Source organism: Bubalus bubalis, chromosome 4 (genome assembly GCF_019923935.1).
Source record: "Bubalus bubalis isolate 160015118507 breed Murrah chromosome 4, NDDB_SH_1, whole genome shotgun sequence".
Lineage (NCBI taxonomy): Eukaryota > Metazoa > Chordata > Mammalia > Artiodactyla > Bovidae > Bubalus > Bubalus bubalis.
In genome coordinates, this window is record NC_059160.1 from 64,858,219 (window position 1) to 64,871,236 (window position 13,018).

A 13,018-nucleotide genomic window follows, 5' to 3' on the forward strand; every position below is an offset into this window, starting at 1 on the left:
GGCAGCTTTTGTGGACTGATTTTCAGGATTTACTGTTTAGTGAATAGAGCAAAGAGCAAAAAAGAATAAACAGTATGATACATTTGGGGTAGGAAATAAGGAGATATAATATACCTGTATCTGCTCATTTTTCACAAAAAGATACATTGGAAGACTAAACCAGAAATGAATGAAACTTACCTATAGAGGGAGGGTGGGAACAGAGTGGGAGGGATACAAGAGATGATGACACTTCTCTGGGTAAGCATTTGCATATATTTATGACTTTAGAGCTATGATTTTTGGGGGCTTCTTCTTTAATTTATTATAGGGGTAGCCAGACAGGTAATACGAGGTGTAAAGCATCTATTATGCTATTTAGGCTCAAGGTGACAAGGTCTATATCTTTCTTTAAGGAAGTGGGATATTTTCCAAGGTACTAACTTTTCCAAATTTAAGGAGAAGTGTGGGGACTTTAGCTCCATTCTTGGCATTAATGTGATGGACACTTTGTGTTTTTCTGTGTTCAACTGGTCAGCTGAGAGATTGGCTACTCTTGAGTCCGAAATGCGCTTTTATCAGTTGTGATGCTCTTGGCTGAAAGTAAAAGAAAATCCAATTCAAACTTGCTCAAACATTTACTACTTTGTATAACGATATGGAGATAGGGCCTGAGCTCAGTGCCTCAAGGACCTAGGTTCCTTCCATCTTTCCATCCTGCCATCCTCATCACGTTGGCTTTTCCTCCGAAGCTGATGATTCTTTCGCTGTTCTAAGATGTCTGCCACAGTTTCAGGGGGTGACAACAGCAGGAAACAGGACATGAACTGTGCCTATCATGTGTTCCTTTTATTTAATGTTATTATTTTTGGCCATGCTGGGTCCTTGTTGCCTCACGGGCTTTTCTCTAGCTGTGGGGAGTGGGGGCCGCTCTCCAGTTGTGGTGCGCAGGCTTCTCATTGGGATGGCTTCTCCTGTTGCAGAGCACAGGCTCTAGAGCACTGGGCCTTCGGTAGTTGCAGCAAGAGGGCTTCAGTAGTTGTGCCGGGGAAGCTCTCATCTGTTCCTTTTAAAGAGCAACTTTCCCAGAAGGCCTCCAGCAGACTTTCCTTGGCATCTCATTGGCAGAGTTGGCAAGGGAAACGGCAATTATCATGAATGATTTACAACAATCAAGATTAATCCTCTTAGGCTGAGGAGGAAGTGTAGTGCATTTGGATGTTGTTGCGCTTCCCTGGTGGCTCAGTGGTAAAGAATCCACCTGCCAATGCAAGAGACATGGGGCTGATCCTTGGGTCGGGAAGATCCCCTGGAAAAGGAAATGGCAACCCACTCCAGTATTCTTGCCTGGAAAATCCAATCGACAGAGAAGCTTGGTGAACTACAGTCCATGGGGTTGCAAGAATCGGACATGACCTAGCGACTAAACAACAACAATTTACTTTGTTTAGGTATCAGACAAATAAAATTTTCTATGAGAATGGAAGAAGGGAGAAGGGGGACTGCTATTGGGTATAATGCTACATTGTCTGGCCCCATCAGTGATGGTGATAGTAGGTATATGGTATAGTAAATGGTCCTTTAGGGAAAAGATCTGTGTTCAAAACAAGTTACTTTAGAAGAAGATGTGAACTGGTAGGCAATTATCAGCATCTTTCATATATTAATATTGGCTACATCTATTAACTAGCAATAAACGTTTATCTGATGGGTATGTTATTATTCTAAAACAACTTTCTGTTGCAGCCTGTGGGATCTCAGTTCCCTGATGAGTGAAAGCCTGAAATCCTAGCCACTAGACCACCGGGGAACTCCTGTAAATAAAAAAGCTGAGTGGGGTTACACAAGAATTCATGCTAGTATTGCTTTTGCATAATCTTGAAACTTACTTGCACTCCCACCAGAGATTTCCACTACTAACATTTTGTTAAAAATTATTTCTATATGTGTTTACCAATTTATATAAATAAGATCACAATGAACCTGGTGCTTTGTAACATGCTCTTTTCACTCAAAATTGTATTTAGTCTCTTTAATAACTTTGTTTAAACAATAAGTTGTTTCCAATTTTTTAATAGCTAATATAACAAATAATTTTCTCATTTATCTGATTATCACCTTTGAATTCATTCCTAGAAGTATCACTTCTGGTTCAAAGTATATGTACTTAACATTTTGGTACATGTTGTCAGATTGCACTCAGAAAGGCTGAACCTGTTCATATCCCTGCAGGACCCTCTCACTTCTCTGCCAACACCAACCTTTGTAGGTGTTGCTACATTGCTGATCCAATGAAAACGTTCTCTCTTTGTTGGGATTTTTTGTATTTCCTAACTGGCAATGATAAAAACATTCTCACATGCTTATTAATCATTTGCACAGTGTGTGTGTTACTTGCTTGTTCATGTTCTTTACCAGGTTTGCTGGTTATGGTGTTGAACCTTTTTATTGACATGTAAGAGCTCTTACATGTATATAATGACATACACCTTTTATCATAGATGTTGCAAATATTTTCTATTCTGTTATTGCTTCAACTACAGTATATGTAGGGGGTTGTTTTTGTTGTTTTTTTCATGCAGTAATTTTAACTTTATATAGTTTAAGCTTTAATAGTTTTGGGCTTTGGGGTTATGTTTATAAAGTCCTTTCTCACCACAAGACTATAAAACTATTCACTCTAATATTCATTTATTCTTACAGCTTATCTTTTCTTTATGAAAACACTGTTGTAAAAAGGTAAATATTACAATACTGAACATAGAACTGAATGTTTCTTTTTAAAAAGTTAGTTATTTTAATTTTTTGACTGCACTGGGTCTTCATTGCTGTGCACGGGCTTTCTCTAGCTGTGGTGAGCGGAGGCTACTTGTCACTGCAGCGCACGGGCTTCTCATCTGTTGTGGAGCAGGCTCTAGGTGCTCAGTCTTCAGTAGCTGTGTTCCACGGGCTTAGTTGCTCTGAAGCATGTGGAGTCTTCCTGGATCAGGGATTGAACCTGTGTCCCCTGCATTGGCAGGTGGATTGCCATCCACTGTACCACTATGGAAGTCCAGAATTGAATATTTCTTGTAATTTTTACCCCAAAGATAAACACCATCAATACCTTATATGTAACACAGGAAGTATACACATAATTATAAATATATAAGTATATCAAATATATTATACTTTGTATATTACACTATATATTATATATATATGTAAAGCATCATGCATCTTGGGCATCCTTTGTTGTCAATATACATACATCTACCTCATTCTTTTTTCAACAGTTGCACAGTAACAAATTGTATAGATCAGTTTTCCTCAGTCTTTTTTCCATCATTATCCACCTAAGACTTTTTACCCCTTAATCATCACCTGCCTCATGAAATTTCAATACCACATATATACTGTATACTTGTTTATATGCCTTATGCATATTTGTGCTTTATACATAAAAATGGTTTGTCTCCTCAGGAACCAATTTTCACCTCCTTGGTTGTGATATCACTCCTTTGAGAATACCTGGTATTCCATTCCTTATTCGTTATTCCACATGTGTATATAATTTTTGACATTCCAATGCAATATTATCCATATTTATCTTTATACATATATTTCATTTCTATAGGATAAATTTCTAGAATTAAAAAGCTGTATCAAAAGGTGTTAACATTTAAAATTTTAGCAGAGATTACTAGAGATTATCCCAATTATAAGCTAACAAATATATACTGAAAACCTGGCTTCAATTTTTACAATTAATCATAAATCCACTTGGAATTTGTTCTGGGATGATGAGTAAGGTAAAATTCTAATGATTTTTCTAGCTCATTATCCTTACTTGATTGAACTAATCTTTTCTTGATTTACCATATTTTAAGTATGGGAAATACTCCTATATTTACTCAGGCTTTGAATTCTGTTCCATGATGTTTATTTTTACTCTATTACCATCCTATATTTATTATTTTTGCTTTATATTTTAATATCTGATTACATAATTTCTTTATGAATCTCCCCCTTATTTTCTTGTTATTTATGGTTTTTCCCCCTCTGAGTGAATTTTGAAGTAATTTTGCTTATTTCTAAAATTAAAAAAAGGAAAAGCTCTTAAGCTGCTATTGGGATGTAAAATTGGGATTGTATTAAATTTATGGATGATTTTGTGAAAACTATGGAATATCTTATAGAGTAACACATTTAAAATAGGGTACAGAAACAAAAATAACATTACTTTAATGATGTATACCTGTATTAGGATGCTTTGAGTCGTAAATGATGAACATCCATATAAAACTCAAGTTTAAGCATAAAAGAGCATTTATTGGCTCATTTAACTAGTGAGTTCAGTGGTAAAGCTAGTCTTTAGGCATGTCTGGATCCCTGGGCTCAAATAACATCTCCAGGATTTGTTTCCTGTCTCCCGGGTTGGTTGGATTTTTTAGTTTCAGTTTTAGGCAAGCCCCCAAGTGGTAACAAAGGTGGTTTGTCTCTTCCAGGCTTATATGGGCTTCAGCACCTGCAACAGCAGAGGAAGAATCTTTTTCCTTACTGTGTCAGTAAAAGTATTGGTGATAGTTGTTATTGGCCAGAACTGGATTAAACACTCACGGGGGCAGGGCGGGGAATTAGTACTCAGCCTCACTTAAACCAGCCAGGCTACAAATGGGGAGGGGTGGTTACTTGAAAGGAAGAGATGAGGCATAACCACAGATGTAGGAGGTTTTGGTATTATAATACCCATTGATTTATATGAGGATATTAAAGAAATACTACTAAGTTGAAGTTCTAATATTATTTTTCAGCATATCAAAAGTTACTCTGAGGCTATAAAAGTGGAAAGAAACCAGGGAATGGAGTAGGAAAATATGGTGAGAGATTAAAAAAATTACCTTTGTTATTGAATAATATTTGTTAGAATTTATAATGCTGATTGTTGACAAATGACTCATCTCCCCTTTCTTGATCTCATTACTGTTTAGATCCTCCAACATTTTGCTTCATATAATTATCCTTTTTTCCAACATAATCCTCTACTTCTCTTCTAGTTTTTTTTCTTTTTTCCCTCCTCCAAAGTAACTACATTTCCTGCCTCCATAAACAAAAGCCGATTATTTCTACTGGTCTTTTAAGCTCCTCTCCTTATATTCCTTGGTCAACTATAAAGAAATTGTTTAGTTGAAAGTCATCAATGATTTCCTTAATCACCAAATCCCATGGGTTTAGATCCTTTTCCTTGATGGCCTCGTGTCTCTGCAGTATTTGGACTACCTTTCTTTCTTGAAGCATGAATTCGTAGTTTCTATAACTTTCTCTCCTAATGCTCCTTTTATCTTTCTGAGACTTCTTCCCTAGTTACTTGGTTGTTTTCTTCACGTGTAGATGATTCTCTAGGTTTTTGGTTTCTCTGTTCACTGTCTTGGCAGTCTCAAACACTCGCCTATTTTCTAAAGAAAGGATGAGCCTTTCTATTTTGCTGCTTCCGATCAGTTCCTCCCCAAATCTTCATGATCCAATCCTAACCATCCATTATCAAAGCCTGGGTTTACTTCTTCTAAAACAAATTTTCTCTCCTGAATCTCTTGGTGCCACTTTTTTTTTTTTTTAAATAACACTATTTTTCAAACTACTTTTTTTCAACTTTTCAAACTTTTTTTTTCCAACTATTTTGTTTCAAACTACTCTTTCAAACTACTTTAATTGGAAGGACTGATGCTGAAACTCCAATACTTTGGCCACCTGATGTGAAGAACTGACTTATTAGAAAAGACCCTGATGCTGGAAAAGATTGAAGGCGGGAGGAGAAGGGGACAGCAGAGGATGATATGGTTGGATGGCCTCACTGACTCAATGGACATGAGGTTGAGTAAACTCGGGGAGTTGGCGATGGACAGGGAGGCCTGGCGTGTTGCAGTACATGGGGTCTCAAAGATTTGGACATGACTGACTGACTGAATTGAACTGAACTTTTCAAACATGGATTAGTTACTTCTATATAAGACTTGTCTTACTTTCTGGCCTATAAGCTTCTTTAAGAACATTTTTGAATTCAACCCTGCATTTCTTTAACTGTGAGACACATTGTCTTGTATTTATTTATTTGTTTATTCAACATACATTAAGACAACTACTATCTAGGCACTGTGCTAGGCAGTAAAAAATACATTTATGGTTTCTGCTCTCATAGGATTTTAGTCTCATGAAATAACAAATACATACTGTGACATAGATTTAATGAAACTTTGAGAGAATGACTCTTGCATCTTGAACTCCTCTTTCATCTTCTCTCCCCAAACTGCTGTCCTACACTTCCTGCACCCTTTCCCTGATAATCTCATAGATTTCTCAAACTCAAAAGCTGAATTTGATTCATGTGCTGTGGACACCTATAAATGAGAAATTTGTCCAGTGTTAAAAAAAACAAAACAACAAAACTCACAAACACCTTCTGTCTTTAAACCTTCTGCTGACTTTAGTATTTAATGTACACCACCTCCTCTTCATTACTCGGGGGAAATCTTGGTATTCTCTTTGATTTCTTCCTCTTTCTTCATACTTAATTATTTTCATTCAAACACTTATCATTCTTGTTAGGCCTTTTTTTTATCTATAAGAAATTGAAAATTAGTATTTAGCCAGTAGAGGTGTTTTGTTTGGTCTGCATATTTTTGAAAGGAAAGTGAAAGCAAAAGTCTCTCAATCATGTCTGACTCTTTGCGACTCTAAGGACTATGGAATTCTCCAGGCCAGAATACTGGAGTGGGTAGCTGTTCTCTTCTCTAGGGGATCTTCCCAACCCAGGGATTGAACACAGGTCTCTTGCATTGCAGGCAGATTCTTTATTGTCTGAGCCACCAAGCAAATATGATATTCCTGTTTCTCTTGAAAAGCTGGAAAATCAGGCAACACTGGCTCCTCATTCATGGAAGAATGACTGGAGTATTAGATGAGACATCTGAAATACTACTCTAATCTCTGTTGTTGTTGTTCAGTCACTAAGTTGTGTCCAATTGTTTGTGACCCCATAGACTATAGCACTCCAGGCTCCTCTGTTCTCCACTATCTCCCAGAGTTTGCTCAAGTTCGTGTCCATTGAGTTGGTGATGCTATCTATCCATTTTATGCTCTGCTGCCCCCTTCTCCTTTTGCCTTCAATCTTTCCCAGCATCAGGGTCTTTTTCAATAAGTTGGCTCTTCGCATCAGGTGGCCAAAGTATTGGAGCTTCAGCAACAGCCCTTCCAATGAGTGTTCAGGATGGATTTCCTTTAGGATTGACTCCAGTCTCTACCACTTCTTATTTTTATTACATTCAGTTCATTTCCTCATTTATGAAACATTCTTCTCATGGCTCAGTGGTAAAGAATCCACCTGCAATACAAGAGACGTGGGTTCGATCCCTGGGTCAGTAAGATCCCCTGGAGTAGGAAACGAGAACCCACTCTAGTATCTTGCCAGGAAAATCCTGGCAGGCTACACAGTCCATTGGGTTGCAAAGAATCAGACTCAACTGAGTGACTGAGCACGCATGCAGCACTTCATCCTTAATTGAGGCATTTGAATTTGTAATCTTTGGCATATAAGATCACAGAATGTCAGTACAGGAAGAGATATTAAAAGATCATCTTATGTAATAGCCTCTTCCACCTTCTATCCTGTAAGAGATGGAGAAATTGAGGTTCAAAGAACTTAACATCACCTGACCAATTTTATACAACTGTATAGAACTCAGTCTCACAGGGTTCTATTAGATGCCATTAGACCCCTTCCTCACTTTGGGGAAAATCCATAATCTGGACCCATTGTCCCCCAAACCCCCCACCCAGGGCCCTCCCATAGAATTTTCAGGTTCAAAAGCTCTATGCTTACAACTCTTGCTTTATCAGGCTCTGAGGCCCAAGACCTTTGTAAGGTATGTCCTAAGTGAGGCCACTTTTCTGTGAGGTTTTTGAAGGTTATTTATCTTAAAAATCTATCCCCAGTCTTTCTTGCTTTATTCTCTAGTGCTTACCTGCATATATCTCATATTCCTCTGTGTGTGTGTGTGTTCTGAAACATACCTATTCTTTCCAATCTTTTTCGTTCAATTTAGTGCTATTCTTTCCTACTTAGATTATCCTTCCCTAGTCTCTGCCTGCCTGATATAATTTTTTCCATCCTCTAAAGTCTACCTGCCTCCTTGAAGTGCAGTAGTTAAGAAGGTGGTTTGCATGAGACAGACTTGGTGTGAAATCTAGGCTTTGTCCTTTACCAGCCAGGTGACCTAGGACAGTTTATTTCTGTAAGTCTGTTTCCTTGTCTGTTAAACCACCACGTGGTTAGAACTACATAGTGCTGCTTTCATAACCCACTTTTCTTTCTTATATATCTTTCCTTATCATTAAATAGTCTTCTACATTGTCATTTTAAATGGTTCAAAGCATCCCATAATTGTGTATTAGGCTAGTCAAACTGCAGCTCTACATGCCCTTCCTAGAAAACCTGCAAATGCTCTTACTTAAACTGATATGAGTGAACGTCTCTTATTTGCATTCACGTTATCCATGTCTAACAAGTATGTAATAATATTTAACCTGTGTTTTTTGGTGGAGAAACTGAAGTGAAGCTTAACATACATATGCAGTTTTGATTATTTCCTTTTGAAAACATCCTAGAATATACTTGTTGGTTGTCTTAGTCGCTCAGTCATGTCTGACTCTTTGCCACCCCATGGACTGACTGTAGCCTGCCAGGCTCCTCTGTCCTTGGGGATTCTCCAGGTAAGAATACTAGAGTGGATTGCCATGTATACCTCCAGGCAGTCTTCCCAACAGAGGGATCAAATCCAGGTCTTCTGCATTGCAGGCAGATTCTTTACCATCTGAGCCACCAGGGAAGCCCATGCTTATTTAGTCAAAGCATTTAAGAATTTTGATACATATTTCTAAAATGACTGGAAAGGTGGAGATGTACCAGTTGGCCACTTTTACATATTTAGGTTGGTATAAAAGTAATTGTGTTTTTTGCATTGTTGAACTTTGCTATTTAATATTGGAATAATTCTTAAATGTGGTTATGTTATACATCATTTTAATGTACATTTCTCACTTTTTTTTTTGCTAATGACATTACTTGCTGTTTATTTTATATTTATTTTAGACTAGGGAAATGATGTTAGACAAAAAGCAAATTTGAGCTATTTTCTTATTCGAATTCAAAATGGGTCGCAAAGCAGTGGAGACGGGTCTCAACATCAACAACACATTTGGTCCAGCAACTGCTAATGAACTTACAATGTAGGGGTAGTTCAAGAAGTCTGGCAAAGAAGACAAGAGCCTTGAAGATGAGGAGTGCAGTAGCCGGTCATCAGAAGTTGACAATGACCAATTAATTGAGAACAATCATCGGAGCTGATCCTCTAGTAATTACATGAGAAGTTGCTGAAGAACTCATTGTTGATTTGGCATTTGAAGCAAATTGAAAAAGTGAAAAAGCTCGATAAGTGGGTGCCTCATAAACTGACTGTAAATAAAAAAACCATCATTTTGAAGTGTCATCTTCTCTTATTCTACACAACAATGAACCATTTCTCGATTGTACTATGATGTGTGATGAAAAGTGGATTGTATACAACTGGTGACAACCAGCTCAGTGGTTGGGCCAAGAAGAAGCTCCAAAGCACTTCCTAAAGCCAAACTTGCACAAAAGAAAGGGTTTGGTGGTCTGCTGCTGGTCTGACCCACTACAGCTTTCTGAATCCCAGCGAACCCATAATATCTGAGATGTATGCTCAGCAAATTGATGAGATGCACTGAAAATTGCAACGCCTGCAGCTGGCATTGGTCAACAGAATGGGCCCCATTTTTCTCCAAATAACGGCTCACTACATGTTGCAAACCAATGCTTCAAAAGTTGAATGAAAAAAAAAAAAAGTTGAATGAGCTGGGCTATGAAGTTTTGCCTCATCTGCAATATTCATTTGACCTCTTGCCAACCGACTACCACTTCTTCAAGTATTTTGACAATTTTTTATAGGGAAAACGTTTCCACAAGCTGCAGGAGGCAGAAAATGCAAAGAGTTCGGGCATGGATTTTTATGCTATGGGAATTAACAAACTCATTTCTCATTAGCAAAATGTGTTGATTATAACGGTTCCTATTTTGACTAATAAAGATGTGTTTGAGCTTAGTTATAATGATTTAAAATTCATGGTCCAAACCACAATTACCTTTGCATCAACCTAATATATCTTTACAACAGACTGGTTCCAAATAGGGAAAGGAGTACGTCAAGGCTGTATATTGTCACCCTGCTTATTTAACTTATATGCAGAGTACATCATGAAAAATGCTGGGCTGAATGAAGCACAACATGGAATCAAGATTGCCAGGAGAAATATCAATAACCTCAGATATGCAGATGACATCATCCTTATGGCAGAAAGCGAAGAAGTAAAGAGCCTCTTGATGAAAGTGAAAGAGGAGAGTAAAAAAGTTGGCTTAAAACTCAACATTCAAAAAACTAAGATCACAGCATCTGGTTCCATCACTTCATAGCAAATAGATGGGGAAGCAGTGGAAACAGTGAGAGGCTTTATTTTTTTTGGGCTCCAAAATCACTGCAGATGGTGACTGCAGCCATAAAATTAAAAGACGCTTACTCCTTGGAAGAAAAGTTATGACCAACCTAGACAGCATATTAAAAAGCAGAGACATTACTTTGCCAACAAAGGTCTGTCTAGTCAAAGCTATGGTTTTTCCAGTAGTCATGTATGGATGTGAGAGTTGGACTATCAAGAAAGCTGAGTGGCAAAAAAATTGATGCTTTTGAACTGCAGTATAGGAGAAGACTCTTGAGAGTCCCTTGGACCGCAAGGAGATCCAACCAGTCCATCCTAAAGGAAATCAGTCCTGAATATTCATTGGAAGGACTGATGCTGAACCTGAAACTCCAATATTTTGGCTACTTGATGCGAAGAACTGACTCATTGAAAAGACCCTAATGCTGCAGAAGATTGAGGGAGGGAGGAGAAGGGGACGACAGAAGATGAGATGGTTGGATGGCATCACCGATTCTAGGGACATGAAATTGAGTGAACTCTGGGAGTTGGTGATGGACAGGGAGGCCTGGTGTGCTGCAGTCCATGGGGTTGCAAAAAGTTGGACACGACTGAGCGACTAAACTGAACTGAATATATCTTTGGGCTTCCCAGGTGGCACCAGTGGCAAAGAACCTGCCTGCCAATGCAGGAGTTCAATCCCTGGTTTGGGAAGATCCCCTGGAAGAGAGCATGGCAACCCACTCCAGTATTCTTGTCTGGGGAATCCCATGGACCTATTTACTTGGCAGGCTATGGTACATAGGGTTGCAGAGTCAGACACGACTGATGTGACTCAGCACACACATGTACACAATGTATCTTTTTGACAGATTTCTGTTATTCTTTTGCCAATTTTCAATAGTTTTAAACTTATTATTATCCATTCCCACTTTGACATCCTCCTTTCTAGTTCTGTCTCCTATCTATGTGCCTGATCTATGGATCTCATTCTCTTCTATTTCTTTAGGGAATCATTCAATCAGTTATCCTCTTACTACTCTTTAATCTTATACTATTAACATCACCAAGTCTCTTTTCCTTACAGAGAAACTCTAATCTCTCTTTCACTTGCCATTCTGCTTTGACTACTGACCTTTCTCCTTTACCATACAGCCAAACTTCTTGGAAGAATTGTCTTCACATGCTACATCCACTTCATCTGTTTCAACTCACTACAAACAGATTTACATTTTCAGTGCTGTCTTTATTGTTAAGATTTTAATAACAGAAGTATATTATATACATGTGAAAAAAGCAGGACATAAAATGGTTTCTCCAAATATACTCAACTATTCCAAAAATATTTATGTAGAGAAAAAACTTATATGTAATACATGAAAATTTTAAGTTACTTCTTATGACTGGTAAGTTTTATTCCTTTAAAAAAAAAGTCAATTATTTATTATTTCAGTGACCACTCATTTATTTCATTTTAATTCACTTTCCTTTAGACTCCAGTTAACACAGTTCACATTTATCCAGCAAATATCTGTTGAGAACCAAATGAGCCAGAGCATCAAAGCAATTGAGGTGAATATAAAATATGCCCTGCCAACAGGAAGGTCTCTAACGCTGGAAGACCAGATGTCTCTAAATGAATCACAATTATTATGATAAATATTCAAAAGTTCATAAAGAAGAGTATTTTCTGTCTTGAATGAGAGCTGGACAAATATCCCAGGGAAGGACATAATAACTAAATGAGGATTTGAACAAAGAAAATCAAGGCAAGGAATCATTCTTACCATTTGCAAAGCGAGGAGACTTGAAAAATCACAGTATTGCAGAAGTTTAAAGTTAGCTGGAACATAAAGGGGGGAGTTGAGCATGGAGGAGGAGGAGGGTGGTAATTAATATCCCTTTGTGGCCAGGATTACATTCTGATCGCTAACACAACGGATTAATCTCACACTTTTCTATTTTCTGCACAACGCATGGGAAAAAATATTCATATTGTTTATTTTCCTAATGGAATTAAACAATTCCCTTTGGGAAAAGTAACATTTCTCTTGATCTAAAATCCTTATGCCCTTACCATATCTCAATGGGCAGTCTACAGTTTGCGTGTGAATTTTAAGTTCTCAATTTGTGGTCCCCCATAATGTCCTCAATTTTATAAACAAGAATTATCGTTGATATTAGAACACATTACAGTGTTAATTACAAATTCTCAACTTACAGTTTCTAAGAAGGGGCAGAAAAGTAAAGAAATGATTGTCAAGAGCCGCAGGGCCACTTCATTTGGCCGAAAGGCTCAAAGAACAAGCGGGAGTGACCCAGATTCCCAGAGCAGGCGCTCAGCCTGCCGGCACGACTAGATAACCTGGCAGGACAACTGCCTCTTCAAAGGGCCCTCCTTCCCTCTTCGCTCTTTCCAAATGATCATTGAGCGTCTCAGACTCTCCCACTAAAGGCGCCCAGCCATTGGTGACCGTCGAGCGCCTCCGGTTTCCCTGGTAACAGCCAGCCACAC

At 38.1% G+C, this 13,018-nt stretch overlaps 1 long non-coding RNA gene across 2 annotated transcripts; it reads right to left on the bottom strand.

Annotated features, from left to right (window-relative positions):
• Positions 1 to 2,657: 2,657 nt before the first annotated feature.
• On the bottom strand, positions 2,658 to 12,995 carry LOC112584557. 2 transcript variants are annotated; one of them, XR_003108840.3, is made up of 6 exons: positions 12,725 to 12,995; positions 12,291 to 12,346; positions 11,639 to 11,717; positions 6,413 to 6,574; positions 4,217 to 4,486; positions 2,658 to 3,021 (listed from the first exon to the last, which is right to left on the bottom strand). It is a non-coding gene; the product is annotated as an uncharacterized LOC112584557 (long non-coding RNA). The 2 variants fall into 2 exon arrangements; XR_003108838.3 differs by having other exon boundaries at positions 6,407 to 6,574; positions 12,725 to 12,990.
• Between the last annotated feature and the right edge of the window lie 23 nt (positions 12,996 to 13,018).